Below are 18668 nucleotides of genomic sequence, written 5' to 3' on the forward strand. Positions count from 1 at the left end.
GTTTCCAGTTCTATACCTCAATGTTTCTTTCTTCTGTCTTTAAAAGTGGAGACTAATTATCATCAAACTCTCCATGGAGGATAAGGCATAGAATGGAGAGGGAAGAGTTGTCTTCTCATTCATAGAATTAAGAGTTGGAAAGGACCGTAAGAGTCATCTAATATAACTTCCTTATTTTACAGATGAGGAAACTGAGGCTTAGAGAGGTTATGTGGGATCCCTTATATGAAATCACATCACACAGATAAGTGCCAAATTCTGGATTTGAACCCAAGTCCTATGATTTTAAAGCCAACATCATTTTCATGGTACCATAGCTACCCCTCTATGAATTAACCCTCATTTCTTCATTCAGCTAACATGTATTAAGTACCTACTCATGTACCAGGTACTATGCTAGAAGACAGAGATATAAAGGCCATCCCTCACCCCCCCCAAAAAAGTTCTTCCTTCAAGGAACTCACATTCTGTGAGTGACAGGGGATATATGGAGTTGGGGGCGGGGAAGACAATGAAATGTAAGGGGTGTGTGTGTGTGTGTGTAAAATAACAATTTATTATTTTAATAAAATATACTAGTTTGACTAGCTATCTTCCTCCAGTCAAGCCTCCAAGAGAACAATGAAATATTAGAACCAAAGAGGTTCCATATCAGATTGCCTGGCACTGATAAACAGGTGGGCAAACTCCACTGGTACAGTTGTTTACAAAAGCAGTTGACACCATAACTTAGGCTCCTCCCTCTACCTTCCACTATTTATTTAGAAACGCAGGACTGAATCAACTGTTTTTATTACAGAAAAAATCCACCCAGGAAACCATCTATTTAAACTCAAAGAGGTTTTTTGAGAATGCCATACAAATGAGAACCCCAGACTCTGTCTCCCCAAACATTCAACTCAATGACTCCATGAAGACAGGGCCTTAATGTACTAGTGGACTGGCCAAATGCCCTAAGAGCTGACCAAGCAAAATGACAAGCAGAAGAAAAAAAACCATAGAAATAAGAAAAATCTCTCCTCAAAGGCAATCTTTTCTTCTAGTTAAAGCCACAGCTTTATGACTTTCAAACAGACAAAAAGTGTATTTTTTAAATTCTTTCATTCCTTCAGAGTTTTAAACCTATAATATGAAGCAGTAAGCTATCAATCTGTCATAAAAAGCTTAACAGATGGGGATATACATGACAAGAACATGATCTACAACCCTATTTGTTAAGCCACAGAATAATTCTTAATTCTTCTAACTTCTTGTTACAAAAAGAGCTTTCTGCAACGTAAGGAAGAGTTAAAATATTTAAGCAGGGCTGGAGGGAAGCTTTTAGTTGGTTTCTAACTCCCAATCTCTTTCGAGCTGAATTCTGCATACAAATCTATATTTGCAAGACACCCTCATCTACCAGTTAATCAAAGCCCTGGAAATTCAAGGAAACCTGTGTTTATGGAAATCTGGCATTTCTGTAAAGTTTTGAATGAGGGCTAAATAGAGCAGTTCATCTCATTTTGAAACTAATGGTTCCTGCCAAGTGGTTTTCCAGCCCTGGTCTTCTGGCATAGTCAGCATTTAGGAATGCATTTATGAGCTGGGGTAGTTGAAGACTGGAATTCAAATTTATGTCTACAACTCACTGGTTTGTTCCTGATAGGCCTCCGAAAAGAAATTGTGATCAATTTACCAAGCTTAGAGATCAGGAAACTTTAATACAGCAAGAAAAAGTTTGGGCTTTGGCATTGTCCTTCATCCGTGGCCCTCTTCTCTCTTTGCCCCAAGCTTTAAGAAGAGAAACATTTTGGCGCACTTGGAGACATGGTGTTTAATTTTCTGTGACTCTAGAGGGTCCTCTCACTTTTGAATTCAACAAAGCATCGGCCTGTACTCTGGAGTTCACCTTCCTTAATAGACTCTGGGGTAGTGTATAAATTGCAGAATGTATGTGTGGTTTGTCACCTAAGTTGGTTTGATTTCAATCAGCCTTTGCTTGGTGATGTACAACAAAGATCTGCTAATTATTCACTCCATGTGTTGTAGAAATTTATCTACCCAGGAACTTGCCAACAAATTAGGATATGGGTTTTCATTGCTTTTTTTTTTCCTGAGTCATATAAAACCACACTTTCCTTTTTTTTCCCCTTCACTAAACAAGACCCGAGGATCACACTTCCCTTTCCATGTAATCATAAATTTGCTACTTTTCTAAGACTCCTTTGAAGAAGTCATCAGATAAATTAGCAATACTGGAAATATGCCTACAGTTTGTGTTGGCTTTGAGTTTTAGGGAGTTACTTAATAAACAAAAGTCAGTGAATTTCAAACAGTAACAAAGCAATTTCAATGATTAATCAAGTGTTAAAACTAGTTTAACCTCTCCTGTTTTACAAACTCTATATCTCCCTGACTAAACTAATAGAGGAATAAGACACCCATCTGGAAATCTCATCTGAAATATTAGATTGGGAATCTAAAATTCAGCCAAACAGTGTGGCTTGTAGGGATATCCTGTCGGATAATAAATTGCATTAATCTTACTTAAATTTTCCATCTAAATCATGTCCTGAGACTGTATTACATTGAGGTGAATGTGCCTTGCTTTGAATGCATTATGCTACTGAAAACTTATTAAAAGAGTAAAAAAAGAAAAAAAACTACACATAGATAATAATTTTTCTCCCCTTTTTTTCCTTCTAACTGAATTTTCCAACACTAAAGAATCCATGTCAGATATCCTTGAACCTTGGAAAAAAAATTTGACCTCCTCCACTGACCCTCACAGATTCTAATAGGCTATAAGAAACTATGTGAGTCTTGAAATATTTTAGGTAACTTTTCTCTCTTTATTTGGTTCCTTTTGATTAGGAGATATGATATTTTAGGGGATTCTTCCTCAACATTTTCTTTTCTTTCACATGTAAAGTCAATAGTCTTTCCTAGTGAGATACTTCAGTTGCTTCTTCTTGTAACTTTTTAGAAAGAAAACATTCAAAAAGAATTTAAATGTCTCAGCCAGTTAGGAAAATAAATTCTTGGAGGGAAAAAAATCTTCATGGTTTTCTTGGGACTGAAAGAAAGGATTATGGCATTAAATAAAGCATCTCCCTCCACCACCATCCCAACTGGTATCTGCCACCTACTGTATGCTGTAAATATCAAGTGTATTAAGAGGTGTTAAAATAATGTTGAGTTTAAGCTAAACCCACAAACCCTAGGAAACTCTGAACTAGGGCTGTCACTGATGCTTCTGGGCATCTAGCATGCCAGCAATAGTAGCAAAAAATAACTCTGAGGGAAGGGTTGACTTGTTCCATTAGGACAAGTTACTGTAGTTTACCTCAACGCCCACCAGGAGGAAGGGAAAGGGGGATCAAGGTCTGAGCAGGTTATTTAGATTGCCCACCAAACCAGCCAGCCAGGGTGGAAAGGAAAAGCTTCTCTTCACAAGATGAATTGTTTCAGTTTGGGTTTCAATAACCTCATTGCCTATTATATTATATTCTAGTACCTAGAATGTGCTCTGCATACAGAAGTCAATGCTAGTAATTTTTTTTCTTTCTTCCTTCCTTCTTTTCTTTCTTTCTTTTCTTTCTTTTTTTTAAGAATAGGTCTCCAGGAACTGAAAAAACAACAGCCATTCGCAAGGTGATTCTAGTACTGATCCTCATGGAAATTTTAATCTTCTCTGCTTCTCTGATCTAGGCTAATTCACTCTAATTTGGGGCAACCCAATGACCCTCAGCTTCCATGAGTGCGCCATACTGGTGCTAGACTTTGTATGGGCACCCAATTAGCCTTAATTCCACTGCAACTTTAATACTACTGCAACTCAGAATTACCAAACTCAAGCAATCTACCAGGTTCCAACCCCACCCCACCCTTGTCCCCCAGTAGCAAGGATTATAGGTATGTACCACCATCATACCTGGCACGTGTTGGTTAGATTTGAAAGGGGTTAGAGATAGGATAATGAACAGGAAAAATTCGGTGATTCTAATAGAAGTATTGAAGTATTTTAGGAGAGAAAGAGAGAGAGAGAGAGAGAGAGAGAGAGAGAGAGAGAGAGCTGTAGTAGAGAGAGTTCAGGCTCTTGAGCCAGGATGACCTGGATTCAAGTTCTACTTCTTATACCTCTTGACTCTATGTCCCTTTAGAAGTCACTTAATCTCTCTATGCCCCACACATACAAGACAATAAGTTACAGAGCAGGTACTAATATGAACCTGGAGATTGGTTTCCCTGTGGGAAGTTGCCTTTGCCAATGAATTCACAGATCTTGTCCAACAAACCCTCAAACTTTTCTAAGGATAGTTTTAACTGGGCAATAACTACTTTACTACCTTATTTCCCAATATTCTGTGGCTCATGCCATCTCAACAAAATACCTGCTTTCTGTCTGTCCACCTCCCCAATATTTACTAGCTCCTGCTTCCTTCCAACCTGGAAGGCCCACTCTACTCCTCTTTGCCTAATCATGGCCTCCTTCCTTCAAGGATGACTTTTAACTTTGTCTTTCCATAATGTCAGAACAAGAAAGGACATAAGAGATTTAATCCAGAGGTTCTTAACCTTTCTTTTTCAGTCATGTACTCCTTTGGCAATCTGATGACACCTTTCGAGCCCTTCTCAGTATTGCATCTTTAAACACATAAAATAAAATACGTAAGAATACAAAGGAAATCAGTTATATTCAAATGCAATTATCAAAATATAATAATACCAAGTTTATGTCACCCAAGTGAAGACTGATCTAGTCTAATCCCTTTATTATGCTACTAGACACATTGAGGCACACAGCTAGTTAGGGGCAAACCAAGGATTCAAATCCAGGTCTCCCAACTCACTTCTGTGCTCAACTAGGTCTCAGCAACCTCCTTCACCATGCCTTTACAAACTAAGCCAATCTGTCCTCTATCATCCCAGGTCACTCTTGCCATCCTTTTAATTAATTAAACTTGGATTTACCTACATTTGTTTCTGTCATTCATGTTCATAAGCGTTCTCATCTGTGCCTGGCCAGTCTCCTTCTAGAGGTTGTGACTTCTAGAGGTAGGATGAGGGACTGGCTTCCTTCTTCCTTTGTAGCTATGTACAGTGAAATGCAATTCTGTGAAAAGCAGAAAATGAATATACATATATATATATATACACATACATGTTTATACATATATACACTTTATGGGCATATTGATTGAATATCTGACTAACAAGCATTCTGATTTTTTTTCAAACACTGAAAAAGTAGTCTGGATGTAGAGTGGCAAGACTTTGAATTTTTTCTACTTCAAAAATTCAATTCATATAAACTTAACCCGTGTGTGTGTGTGTGTGTGTGTGTGTGTGTGTGTGTTTGTCCTTCGTTGCTGAAGAAGACCATGCCATCAGAGGAATAATGACATGACTTGCACTTGACTTTGTTTTGAGTGAGGAAGGGTCACCGGTAGAGGGAAGGTCATTCTATTCAATCATCACAGAGACAAGCCAAGAGTATATTACTTGAATCCTATAGTCTATTACTCTGTCTGACCAGCTTGCCTTGTAATGCTGTCTGAGGCTAGTTGACTCCTTGAATGAATAATGACAGGACTTATGGTAACAGGAACAGTGAACTGAAAAAAAAGGGTAGTGTCAACTATTGCCAAAAGTAGCCACAGAAGATAATTATTGTCTCACGTGGTCTCAGTCACTACAACAGAACTCATCGTTAATATATTCATTTATTTCCACATAGAGTTTCACAATGTTACACAATCCCAGGGCAGGCTGAGAAACATCAGCAATTGAGACCAAGAGTATTTGTCAACAAGGCCAACCAGTTTCACCAGCTCCAGGGACTCATTGCTGCAAGAACCTGTTCTTTTTTTGGTAGAAAAATTATCCCATAGAAGAGAAACAGCAGGCCAGATCCCCATAGCTAAAATAAAATTTGATAAATTGATGTAATGATTGAGATCATTCCAAAAACTTGAGGTAGGACAGGTGGGAAGGTGACATTCTGTTGTCTGAATCACCCAGAGCACTATTATGTCTGTGAACAGCAAACCGAAGAAAAATGACAGTCTCACTCCCCATTACAAGACAGTTCATTGAAGTTATTGTGGATTTCCCATTAAATTCCAAGTTTCCACTTTGTCTGGAGCAAGCTTGATACTCAGGTTACAGCTTTCCTGCTTACTTGTTATTCTTGCAATATTATTTTAGTATCTCAAATTCAAACACCATAGTCATTTTAAGGAAAAAAATTATTGTCTTGTTATGAAAAGCTAATAACCACTGGCACACCACTCAAAGGAAAAGGAGGTCATTTGGAGAATAGTGAACATGGAATAAAATCAGTGAAACATGAGGAATGAGAATGCCCTGAGGATCATGATTTCATCTATGATTATTTAAAAGTGTCAGTGCAACTCATAGAGAACATTGTGTGTGCACAATGCATGGGGTCACATAAAAATATAGATAGATAGATAGATAGATAGATAGATAGATAGATAGATAGATAGATAGATAGATAGGGAGGTTGGGAGGGAGGTAGATAGATAGATAGATGATAGATAGATAGGTAGATAGATAGACAGACATCCAAATGTTCTCTGAACTCATCAATGTTCTCTCCAGCAATGAAGATCACAACCATCCATACCTATCCATCTTGCATAATTCTTGCATGTGTCTTCCTATAAATTCATGGCATGGGTTCCATTGGAGGTTCTACTCAATGTGTTAGATTTTCTTTGCTTTCTCTTGACATTGCAAAAGTATTAATGGAGCATTTGGTTCATTTAACTACCACCTCTTTCCCCTACCATATTACTGCTCCATATTCTCTTCCTATCATAATTTCTGGATGTCACCTTCTATTCCTGTCCTTCATTGGTTGTATATTGAAGTCTGTTCCCATCCACCTCTTCTCCATTGTCCTCTATCTTTTACCAATTTTTAATTCTTCAAAGATTGTCCCCTGTCTTGTTGAGATGTAGCAAAACCTACAAAACCTTGGGGGTTTTTTTAATGTACCTTTGCTTTCATGGGAAACAAGGTCTTTAGAGTTTTGAAATTTTAAATCAGTCTCCTATAATACTGGGTTCAAATCTGGGCCCATCTCATTGACCATTTGTACTGCTTTTGTGCAAGTATTGGCTGATGGACAAGGTCTACTAGGTATCCATCCAAATACATGTTATAATCTGGGCATTAGACATTCTTAAGTAACTTTTTTCCTATGCAAATTGTCAAGTCAAACTCTTTTGAAGGACTTTGGATCTCTTTCAGAAGATTGTTATTTTCCAGGACTTCATGCAACCAATATAATATCATCCACAAATAGCAACATCTAGAGGATATACCATAAGAAAATACTCTTCAACTAAGATTCTGCATTAGATCTCTTCCATCAAGTGAGAAACATCCTTGGCAAACATACATCTTTCTTTATCCCTTGCCTGATATTTATGATGAAAAGGCTTTTAAACAAAGTCATCTCTGCTGTTAGTTCATTTAAATAATCTTAAATTATTCACTCATTTTGATGATCATTATAATCATTTTCTTCATGATTTTGAACATCAGAGTGGTGGACACCCTGTTGGAAGAACACCTAAGGGCTCTTCAAATGTGGCATCTTGCTCTAACAAGTCAAATACTTTGTTATACCCAACAAACTAAGTACAGTGAGATTATAAATTCTCTGCATTTTTCAATACAGTCTTGATAAACACTGAAGAATAAAACTTTCAAAAATGAATGTTCCCTATTACTATAGTCATCAGTCAAGGAATGTGGCAGCAACGCAATAAAACAATGTTCATAAAAATTTTTAAATGGAAAAGCAGACAAGTAGATCGGTAGTTATCTACATTCTTTTGGTCACATTTTTGGTATTAATAGTAAGATTGTTTTCCTGCACCTTTGGTATATTCTCCTCTGTCAGATACCTTGCAAATCAAGCCCTTCAAATTGTGTTACCTCGTACATGAATCTCCTCTGTGCACATTTAGTCTAATCTGGCTGCCTTTACTGGCTTTGGTGCCACTTCTCCTCTTCTATAAGCACACAGTCCTACACTAATCAATGCCTCTTTGTAGTATGCAAGCTCTCTAAAGCTGTGCCAGTGGAGTATATGCTCTAGCAGTTTCTAGTGCTGGAAAGTCTTCAAGTACAATTCTGACAAAAGACCAAATCTCCTTTCCAAGACCCAGGTTATCCAAATGCAGACAGAATCATTACCAATAGGCTTGTCACATGATGAATTATTTGGCCATTACAACCCATGAAAGAAAAGAAAAATATAGTTTTGTAGACCAGTGTTTCCTTTTTCTGTTTCTACAGTGATGGCAGTACAATGCTATAAAAGGATTTAGAGGACATTAAGAATCACACTATTTTTCAATCATCTCATTTTTATTAGTCATCAAATTTTAACAACTACTGGTTCCCTCAATGTGAGATTCTCACATATTTGTGAAGTAGACATACTATTAGAAGAGCTGAGTCATATCAATCTTGACATTCTCACTATACACAAAACAGAAAAAAAGAAATTGCAACTAAATGGAAGGATAGCTCAGTGCTTGGAGAGGCAAATAATGGAGCTGGTAGAGTTGATGTCATCATAAGCACAAAGAAAATGAGAAATATTATTTTAATTCCATTGACCATTTACTAATCTATTATCATCTCATTAAGTATTTGGAACAAAAAAAATTAACATGAAAGTAGTTGCACCTTATAAATCAACAACACCATTTGCAGAGGATGAAGAGGTGGAGAAATTATGCACAGAATTTCATATGGCCCTCCAAAGTAAAACACTATGTTTTTTGATATTCAAATACCTTGATGCAAAGATGGAAGTATATGAAGATGGTGAAAATTATGTCAGAAAACAAGGACCAGGGTTGCAAGAGGTCAAAAATTTATGGACTACACAGAAGACTTGTGCCTCTACATAATGAATATTTTCCTTTAAAAAAGAAAGAGTAGGTGCTAAATTTGGCAACAGTGAATGAAATCATAAGAAATTAAGATGGATCATGTTTTGACAAACAAAAAAAAGACCCAGTATTTATGTGGAAGTCTTCCTTGATTCAACTATCAACATACAACAATTAGCTCATTAAAGTAAAGATCAAAGTTAGCACAAAGAAGAAATAAAAATGAGAAAAAGATATGAATTGCAATTGAAACAATCAAATTCTGAACTATTTAAATAAATTGTTGATAATGAAATATAGGAAGTAGATGGTGTAAATGACATTGACACCAATTATAACAAATTTAACTAATTCAAATCAATTGCCATATCAAGGACTTGAAAAAGCCTAAAAAATGACTTAGCAAACAGTTGACTGAGTTGCCAGGACTAGAGAGATGACTGCCAGAAGCAACACTGGTTTAGAATACAAACTCTTTTATAAAACCTTGAAAATAAAAGTGATTGAAAATTAGGAGAAGTATTGCCTCACAAAGTAATAGAAAGCAATAGAAGATGAAATCAGTTCAAAGAAAGTTTCATGAGAGACCCAACTAAGCAACTAATCTAAAAGGAATTTAAGGATGAAAATAGAATTATAACAGAGAATAAAAACAGGGGAAAAAAACAAAGATTTTCTTAATAAACTGCTTTCATCGTCAGAAATAATTGTGCCACCACACTTGGACTCAACATTACAGTCCCAATGTGTATTGCATATGCATTATGCCTATGGTGCCTGGTATGTAGATTTCCATATATATGTAGGTGCACATGTACTAATTTATTGCATCGCTAATATCTTAGATGGTGCAGTGGATAGAGTGCTAGAACTGAAGTCAGGGAAACTGATCTTACTGAGTTCAAAACTGGCCTCAGATACTAACTATGTGGCCCTGGGCAAGTCACTTAACCCTGTTTGCCTCAGTTTCCTCATCTGTAAAATAAACTGGAGGAGGAAATGGCAAACCACTGCAATATCTTTGCCAAGAAAATTCCAAATTGTGTCACAAAGAGTAGGATATGACTGAAAGGCCCCCCCAAAAATATATATGAGATGTGCATGTATGTGTTTATGTGTGTACACTCTAAGGTTGTAGAAGTACTTTCTTCACCATTTCTCTGAGATATTTCCCATAGTTATATGGGAAAGGATACCTGAGAAGGAATTTGGACATAGGTCTACTGACTCCAAGTTCTGAGTTCTATTTACTGCACCATTCAAACAGGGATCTGTGATGAGAAATATCAGAATCCTGAATTCAATTTCTTTTTTCTTTCTATCTTCAACATTACCACAAAATCAAAGATAGACAGATAGATGCATATATATGTGTATATATATATATATGTATGTATGTATGTATGTGTGCTTGTATAAAATATACAGAACAATTCTAAGCAGATGAAGAAACTGAGTTCCATAGAGACTGTGACTTGTCCAAAATCAGGTAAGATGGCACAATTGAAATTTAAACCCAAGCAATCTCATTCCAAATCAAGCAGTCTTTCCACTATTGCACATAGCCATTTTCTCATAAAAGTAGAATACAGTAATTCTAAAAGTATACTAAAATTTAAATAAATGTATCTCTCAGAAAATGGTCTTTTTTCAATGTAAGTAATTTGAGCTTGCCAACTGTTTAAATTCCACATAAACCAGTTCATGGTATATAAGTGACAGTAGACAGTCATTGCTTAAGGGAAATGGGATGAGCCTCCTAAACTAAAGATAGGCAAAGCATTCAGACTTGTTCTCCCTGAGAATGCCCTGGGCAGTACAACACATGTTCAGACGGTGTTAATGGGCATCTGTCAGAGGTCTGGATGCATTGCTGGGTAATCAGAACTGTATTCAGAGCAGTGGAGGTAGATAAGCTCAAAATATATTATCTTCTCTCCTGCCAAAAGCAATTTGTTTAATGGATTTTCTGCTTAGAAAATCCTAAGTCATTCTTTTCAGTATTAAGCATTTTGGGTCCTTGCCAAAAACAAAAAAAGAGATATACTGACAATGAAAAAGAAGAAATGAAAAGATTATGCATTTCCTAGGGATAATAATCATTTGTAAACTTCAAACTTTTCCTAGGGATTAGAATGAAAGAGACCAAATAGATCATTTTCCATATAATTAAACTAAAGCCTCAAAGGATGAAGTCCCTCTCCCAAAGTTTCACAACTGGTGGATAGCAAAGCCAGGATTCAAATGTCCATCTTCCATCTGCAAATCCATTGTCCTTCCTACTACCACAAGTTGACTTGCAAAAGCTTGAAACCAGCCTCTGCTAAACTGACTTACACAGAATTTTTTTTAATCTGTCTTTTAATAATGGAGATGTGTGTTCATTAAAGATCATCTGGAGAGATTTTTTGATGGTCATGCCTGCCATATCAGAGTCAGCCACCTGATATATGGAGAAAAGAGTCAAGGACATTATGACCAAGTCAGATATCCAACAAACACTGCCTACCTTTCCAAGTCTTGTTCTTTACTCTTTTCCACATACTCTACTCAGTTTGCTGTTCCTCACACAGGATACTCTATTTCCCATCTCTATATTTTTGCACTATCTCCCATCCCTAGAAAGCCCTCCCCCCAAATCTTCCCATCTTGTAGTTGCCCTGGCTTCTCTCAAGATTCAACTCTAATCCTACCTTCTGTAAGAGAACTTTCCTTGTCCCTGTTCCTTCCCCTCCCCAGCTGCTAGATCTAAATTTTACTTTTGAAGTTAATTTCCATCCATTATATATCATATATAAAGCCAGGTATTTTCTCTGCCATTTGAATGTGTTATCCTTGAAGACAGAGATTGTTTTGCCTTTTTTTTATCTGAAGTGTTCAGCGCAGTGCTTGGCATATTGTTTGTTCAGTCATATCTGACTTTTCATGACCCCATGGACAAAACCTTTTAATATTGTCCATGGGGTTTTCTCAGCAAAGATACTCTCATGGTTTGCCATTTCCTTCTCCAGTGGATCACCTTTTGTCAGAACGCTCTGCTATGACCTGTCCATGTCGTGTAACCCTGTACAGCATAGCTCATAGTTTCATTGACATATGCAAGCCCTTCTAGCCTAGTAAGGCAGTGATCTGAGTAGAACCTGGCATATCATAAACACCTAATAAATGCTATTGGATTGACTGACTGATTGGAGCCTCATTCCTTTCATCTGTAAAATGTGGACAATAATTCTTTACCTGTCTAATAAGGCTAACTGACAGACTGTTGTGAGGAAAGCCTAAAAGTGCTAAACTAATGTGAGTTGCTACTTGCCTCATAAGTGTGTCTTCTGTTCATAGTGCATGGATTTGCTTCCATGGATCTGTGATTTTGCAATGTGAACATTCCCTTCAACATTGTAGAAGACAGTCCATGAACACCCTTTTGGGGGTTTTTTTGAGACATTTTTAAGAAGAATGGGGGTAACTCATTTTATTATACCTTTCTTCTTTATATCACAATCACTTCCCACCCAGTCATTTTCTTTACAGTCCAGCCCCCTTGATTGGTGACAGAGTATATACAACCAGCTGGCCCTAGATACAGGGCATGCTTTCATTTCACATACCATCCAGCCATTCACCCGGGACATTTATTTCGCTATCTGCCTGCCATGCTATATGTACTAGTTTCTCCTGTGTACGGTACTTGAAATATATGATGTAGAATATGTCCAAAGTACATGGAAATAACAAATGTAGAGATAAAAGAAATTTAGCAGAAGTGAAGCGAATGACAACTTTGAAGACACACATGAATTCTGTGCAAGTCAAGACAACTAACCTTGAAGACAAGATTACAGAGATAAATAAAGAATCATAGGTTTGTCTGACAACTATGATAGATTTAAAAACCTCAAACCATATCATAGGAAAACTATGAGAAATATGCATAGAAATTTTGAATGCTTATGATAATACTGATTGATACAATCCACCAATCATGTCCAGAGGGTGGAAAAAAACATGCTTAAAACTCTAAGGCAGATTTTTTTATTCCAAACAACAAAGAGCAAAAGCAGCTGGAAGAAAGACCTCCAATAATGAAGTCATGTCATATGAAGTATTATTCCACAGCCATAAGAAAATCAAAGAAAGGTGTGAAAAAAGATATTCCAACAATAAAAGTTCAAGATGCTCCCCTAAATGACATATCTTGTAAAAGTGACCCTAACCATCACTGGATCTTCAACAAATGATAAGCATCTCTGGCAGGGGGATGAGGTGGTGGGGAGAGAAGAAGAAGCACAGTATAGAGTATTCCGCTGACAAATACTCCACTCAAGAGAAACATAAGACAGGGAAAAATTACAATTTTCTCTAAAAAGCTAAGCAATGAAATTTATTGTCTCGTGTTTTAAGTTATTGTTTTCAAAAACTAAGTTTATAAAAAGTAAGCACTGATATTAAATTTAATGTTGAACTTACTGGACTTACTGGATTAGAGCTATCCAGCAGAAATGTTCATATTGTTCTTTTGCATTTAAACAGACATAGAGTACTGACTTTTTGTGAAAGCAAAGTGTTCCACAATTTCTTAAGGAAATTATGTCAGTAGTTAAAATCTACAAGTAGTTGGCATTCTTTGCTACTTCTCTAACTAAACTTACTTGTTGTCTTTACCTGATGGATGAGCTGGCAGCTCCCATTTGGTTTGCCCTGGAAGTAGTAAGGATTTATAGAATTTAGTGTGCCCTTTGAGATAAAGGACCCAGAGGAAATTTCCTTGCCCTGTATGGGGATCACATATGTTAGAGGGAACTCTAGAAAATTTTGGTGTGCCCTATGTAGAAAGGGACACTTTTTGTTCAGACTCCAATTGGATAACCTTATATACTAATAAAATCATTAAAAGAGTTTCCACCCAGGACAATTTCCTCATTTGAGAAAGGGGTGATTCCAAGTTGACCACAAATCCCAAATCCATGTATCTCTATGTAATTTAAAAGCTCAGGGTGGACTAGGCTTCTTTTTTAGACTAAGAGTGTTAATTAAAGTGTTAAAGTGTTCTTTATGTTTGCTCTTCTTTTTGTTGTTAAATTGAAAAAGGCCCTGTAAGACTAAGAATAAGCAGGCAGAGATCATTTGTAAACTTTGTAAAAATACTTAATCTGTTGAATCTGTAAAATTTTGTACTTGGAAATAATTGTGATTTCCCTCTATACATGTGGGACAGTACATGATAATGCAACATTGGCTGTTTTGAAACTTTAAAAAACTTATATTAAAAGATAAAGGAAAGAACTCAGAGAGAAAATCAAGAGATTAAAAATATGTGAGGGGTTATAGACTTAAAAAGTCAAAAGGAAAGAGGAAGAACTGGACTGTTTGTTGGAATCCCCTCATATTATCCTGGAAGTGGTTTAATATCTTAGAAAGTAGAAGGTAAGAGCACAACATAAGCTTGAATGGGAAGGAAGGGTGGACAGAGACAGGAGTGCTGAAGATGAACTCCCAGAAAACCTAGAAATGAATAGAAAATCAATAGCAATTCCTTCATTATCTCCAAAAGCTTGAGCATAAAAAGACCCTGGAGAGCAGGATAAGAATCATGAAAAAAGCTACCAAGGATGGGGTGGGAGGAAAGTCTCGCCCTAGTACGAGAAATAAAAGGGTGCCACATTAAAAATGTTCCCAAGATGAGGATGTGGTCAGAAGGAATTTATGCCTGTGGTGAGATCAGGAGCCTCACAAATGATTGGTTCTGGAGGAAGCTTCTGTGTTCAGAAAGAATTAGAAACAGAATAGATTTCCAATGACTATGAAAAGGTGACTGTATAATACAAACTGTAGTACACAATGGCAATGAAATAGTATTGTACCTTAAGAAATGAAAAATGTGAAGAAAACAGAAACATAAGGAAATGTATGTTCTAATAAAATGAAAATAAAATAAAATGAAATTGGAGAACAGTGTTCAGGGCTACAACAACGTAAAAAAACACTAATTTGTAAAAATACAAGTCATTTTCTAATTGATAAATGGTCAAAGGATATGAACAGGCAGTTTTCAGACAGAGAAATCAAAGCTGTCTATGGTCATATGAAAAAATTCTCTAAATCACCATTGACTAGAGAAGTGCAAATTAAAACAACTCTGAGGTACCACTTCACACCTATCAGATTGACTAATCTTACTAATAAAGAAAATAATGAATATTGGAAGAGGTGTGGGAAGACTGGGACACTAATGCACTGTTGGTGGAGTTGTGAACTGATCAAACCATTCTAGAGCGCAATTTGGAATTGTAGCCAAAGAGCTATAAAACTGTGTGTAACTTTTGGTGTTAGGTCTACATCTATATCCCAAAGACATCAAAAGAGGGGAGTGAGATGGGGAAGGATCTATTTGTACAAAAATATTGATAGTCACTCTTTTTACAGTGGCTAAGAATTCAAAATATAATGGATGCCTATCAATTGGGGAATGACTAAACAAGGTGTAGTATATGATTGCAATGGAATATTATTGTACTATAAAAAATTACAAGCAGGATGATTTCAGAAAAATCTGAATTGATGTATATTGAAGTGAACAGAACCAGTAGAACATCGTACACAGTAACAGTAATATTGTTGGATGAAAAACTGTGAATGACTTAGTTGTTCTCAGTAACACAATGACCCAAGGCAATCCCAAAGGACTAATGACGAAGCATACTATCTGCCTCCAGACAAAGAATTGAAATTGTTTGAATATAGACATGGTATTTTTCACTTTCATTCTTTTTCATTTGAGTCTTCTTGTACAAAATGACTAATATGGAAATGTTTTACGTGATTGCACATGTATTACCTATGTCTGATTGCTTACTGTCTCCGTGGGGGTGGGGGAAGGGATAGAATTTGGAACTCACAACTTAAAGAAAACAAATGTTAAAAATTGTTTTACCCTATAATTGGGGGAGGGAATACAATATATTTTTTTTTTAAAAAGAAGATACTGTATATATGGATCAATCAAAGTACTATGTATTTTTTTCAGTCTCAGAAAAACCAAAAACTTGGGGGAAACTTTTATCATTTAATCATTGATTTTTATCATTTATGCATAACGTTTAGGATAATTAACTAACCAATTCTTTTTATAACTGTGCAAGATGCTTGGCCAGTTACCATACTTGACCGATACCATTTATATCTATGGCAGAGTAAGACCAACAGGTCCACAAAAGGATTATGCCTATGACCATGAAAGGAAAATATCAGGAAGAAATTGTTCCCACTAAGTAATATTTGTTAGACAACCTTTAACGCAGTAAAAGCCAAATTCTCACTTTAGGCAAGTTCTAAAACTCTTTGAAATCTGGTTTCTTAAATTCATTTAAACAAGTGCATGAAACAACTCCACCCTTGGACTTCAGGGACCAGAAAGTTAATCCTGTAAAAGTTGCTATAGCAATACCAGGGATTTTATATCATGGGGGATAAGCACAGACAATTGGTCTTTACAAGAATCTATGTCATTTTAAAAGCTTCTTTCCCATAGGAAACCAGACAAGAACCAGGGATATTCATCACCTCTCCAAGGGGTCTCAGAGACCTAAGCAGAAATCCTGGAGAAAGTAAGAATAATGTAGCTTTTTTGTTTAAAAAAGAAACCCTAAATCATTGCCACATGATGAATCATCAGTCTCCAGATAATTTGGATAACTAATCCCAGTGCAATATACAAGTGGCTTCAATTACTCACATGTAACATAAATTTGGCAGTAATAATTTTACAGGGAGCTGTAGTTTAATAAGAAATAATTATAAACAGGGTATTATCAATCACTATCCAATAACCTGATACTCAACTCTCCAGTGGAGGGAAAAGGGGGAAGGTCAGAGCAAATCTTTAAAGAACCTAGGTTCTTCATGAAATGTTGGATTTTTTAAAATACTCATTTCTTAATTAGTTACCTTAACTAATACCATCCATTCAAGATTCCTCCCCTTTGGCTTTGTGTCTATAGCATAAAAGTTCTAGATATATAGGAGGCATTAGGATTATAGAGTTAGGGTTAAAGGGACTTCAAAAGTCAGATAATCCAATCTTTTTTCTTACAGATGAGTAAATTGAGGTATATGGAGGTCCAGTGACTTGTATAAAGTCAATGTTAAGTAGTGAATACCAGATATTGGATTTGAATCTGTGTCTTTACACTCCAGAACCAGGGCTCTTTCTACTACTCCATACTATTTCTATTAAGGTTTTCACCCACATAATGTAAAAATTTTAAGGGCATAGAATGTTTCCATTATGTCTTTGGACCCCCAGCACCTAGTACAGTGATTTGTACACAATAGGTACTTAATAATTGCATATTGGATTAAATACGCTATATATGCAAAATAGATATCTTGCCTTAGCAAAGATGGCCAGCATGACTGGGTGAGCATATTTTTGATAGGAAAGCAAAACTAGCATAGACATGTAGAAGTTAAAGAACTTAATCTCAGCATGAGCAAAACTTCTTAATAATCAGAGCTGTCTAAAAGTACAAGAGAGAATCTCATGAAGTGGTGGGTACCTCAGCACAGGAAGTATTCAGAGACATGAAGTAGAAAAGGGAATTCATGGAAATAGTTTGAGTAGATGCCCTCTTGGGGGCAGCTAGGTGGCACAGTGGATAGCGTACTTGGCTCATCTTCCTGAGTTCCAATCTGGCCTCAGACACTTACTAGCTGTGTGACCCTGGGCAAGTCACTGTTTGCCTCAGTTTCCTTATCTGTAATGAGCAGGAGAAGGAAATGGCAACCCATTCCAGTATTTTTGCCAAAAAAAAACCCAAATGGGGTCACAAAGAGTCGGACATAACTGAAAAACAACAACAGATGCTCCCTAATGTCCCCTCCAGTTCTAAGATTGCAAAATTCTGTTAGTCTGTACTTTAATCCAGATTGATTATCAAATGGTTGAGTATAGGTACTAGAATGTTATGGGCAAAACACTAGATGTTAAGTATCAAGAAGCTGAGATTCTAATCTTGACTCTTCTCTTAGCTCATTGTATTACCATGCACAAGTCATTTAATCCTTTCTATGTCTCAGTTTCCTGGTATGTAAATTAGGGATAATAATTCTTACTCTAAATACTGCATTTTGGGGAGGGGGTGCTAGAGTGGGGTTCAAATGGCATCATGTTTGTGAAAACATTTGGAACACAACAAAGTAAGGAACAAGATATAAGATATTAACCAGGTAGCCAACTGGGTTGCTTCTCTAGGTTATAAAACTGAATCAGAGGCACATTTGGGGGATTTCCCACAATCAGTCAACAAACATTTAATAAGTGCCTGTTATGGTAGCTCCTTAAAACAAGCACTGCACCACCATGAGAAGGCAAAAGAATATGCATTTATATAGTGTCTACTGTGTGTCAGGCACTGTGCTAAAAGTTTTACAAATAACAACCCTGCAAAGTGGGTTTTATATATGAGAGAATTGAGACAAATAGTGGTCAAGTGACTTATTCAGGGTCACACACAATTAGTAAGTGTCTAAGGCCAGATTTGAACTCAAGTTTTCCTGATAAACTCTATCAGCTGGGCCACCTAACTGTCCCTAAAATATGAGAGGTTCAAAGACAGAGAAGCAAAGAAAGGCTTACCATCTATACTTGAGACAGCAAGTACGTGTATTGATATACATTCAGAATAGACCTAAAAGAGATAAGAAGTGGAGGAGAGCAGAGAGCCCATCGCAGGCAGGAGATTCAGCCAG

At 36.5% G+C, this 18668-nt stretch overlaps 1 long non-coding RNA gene across 2 annotated transcripts in view; it reads right to left on the reverse strand.

Annotated features, from left to right (window-relative positions):
* Positions 1 to 18668, reverse strand: part of LOC140529257 (uncharacterized) — a 287201-nt gene that overhangs the window by 129112 nt on the left and 139421 nt on the right. For both annotated transcript variants that reach the window (XR_011975472.1, XR_011975471.1), the window contains exon 6: positions 4958 to 5095. This is a non-coding gene — a long non-coding RNA (uncharacterized lncRNA). The remainder of the gene's footprint in view (positions 1 to 4957; positions 5096 to 18668) is intronic.

The sequence above is a fragment of the Notamacropus eugenii genome, chromosome 2 (genome assembly GCF_028372415.1).
Source record: "Notamacropus eugenii isolate mMacEug1 chromosome 2, mMacEug1.pri_v2, whole genome shotgun sequence".
In the NCBI taxonomy this organism is placed as follows: Eukaryota; Metazoa; Chordata; class Mammalia; order Diprotodontia; family Macropodidae; genus Notamacropus; species Notamacropus eugenii.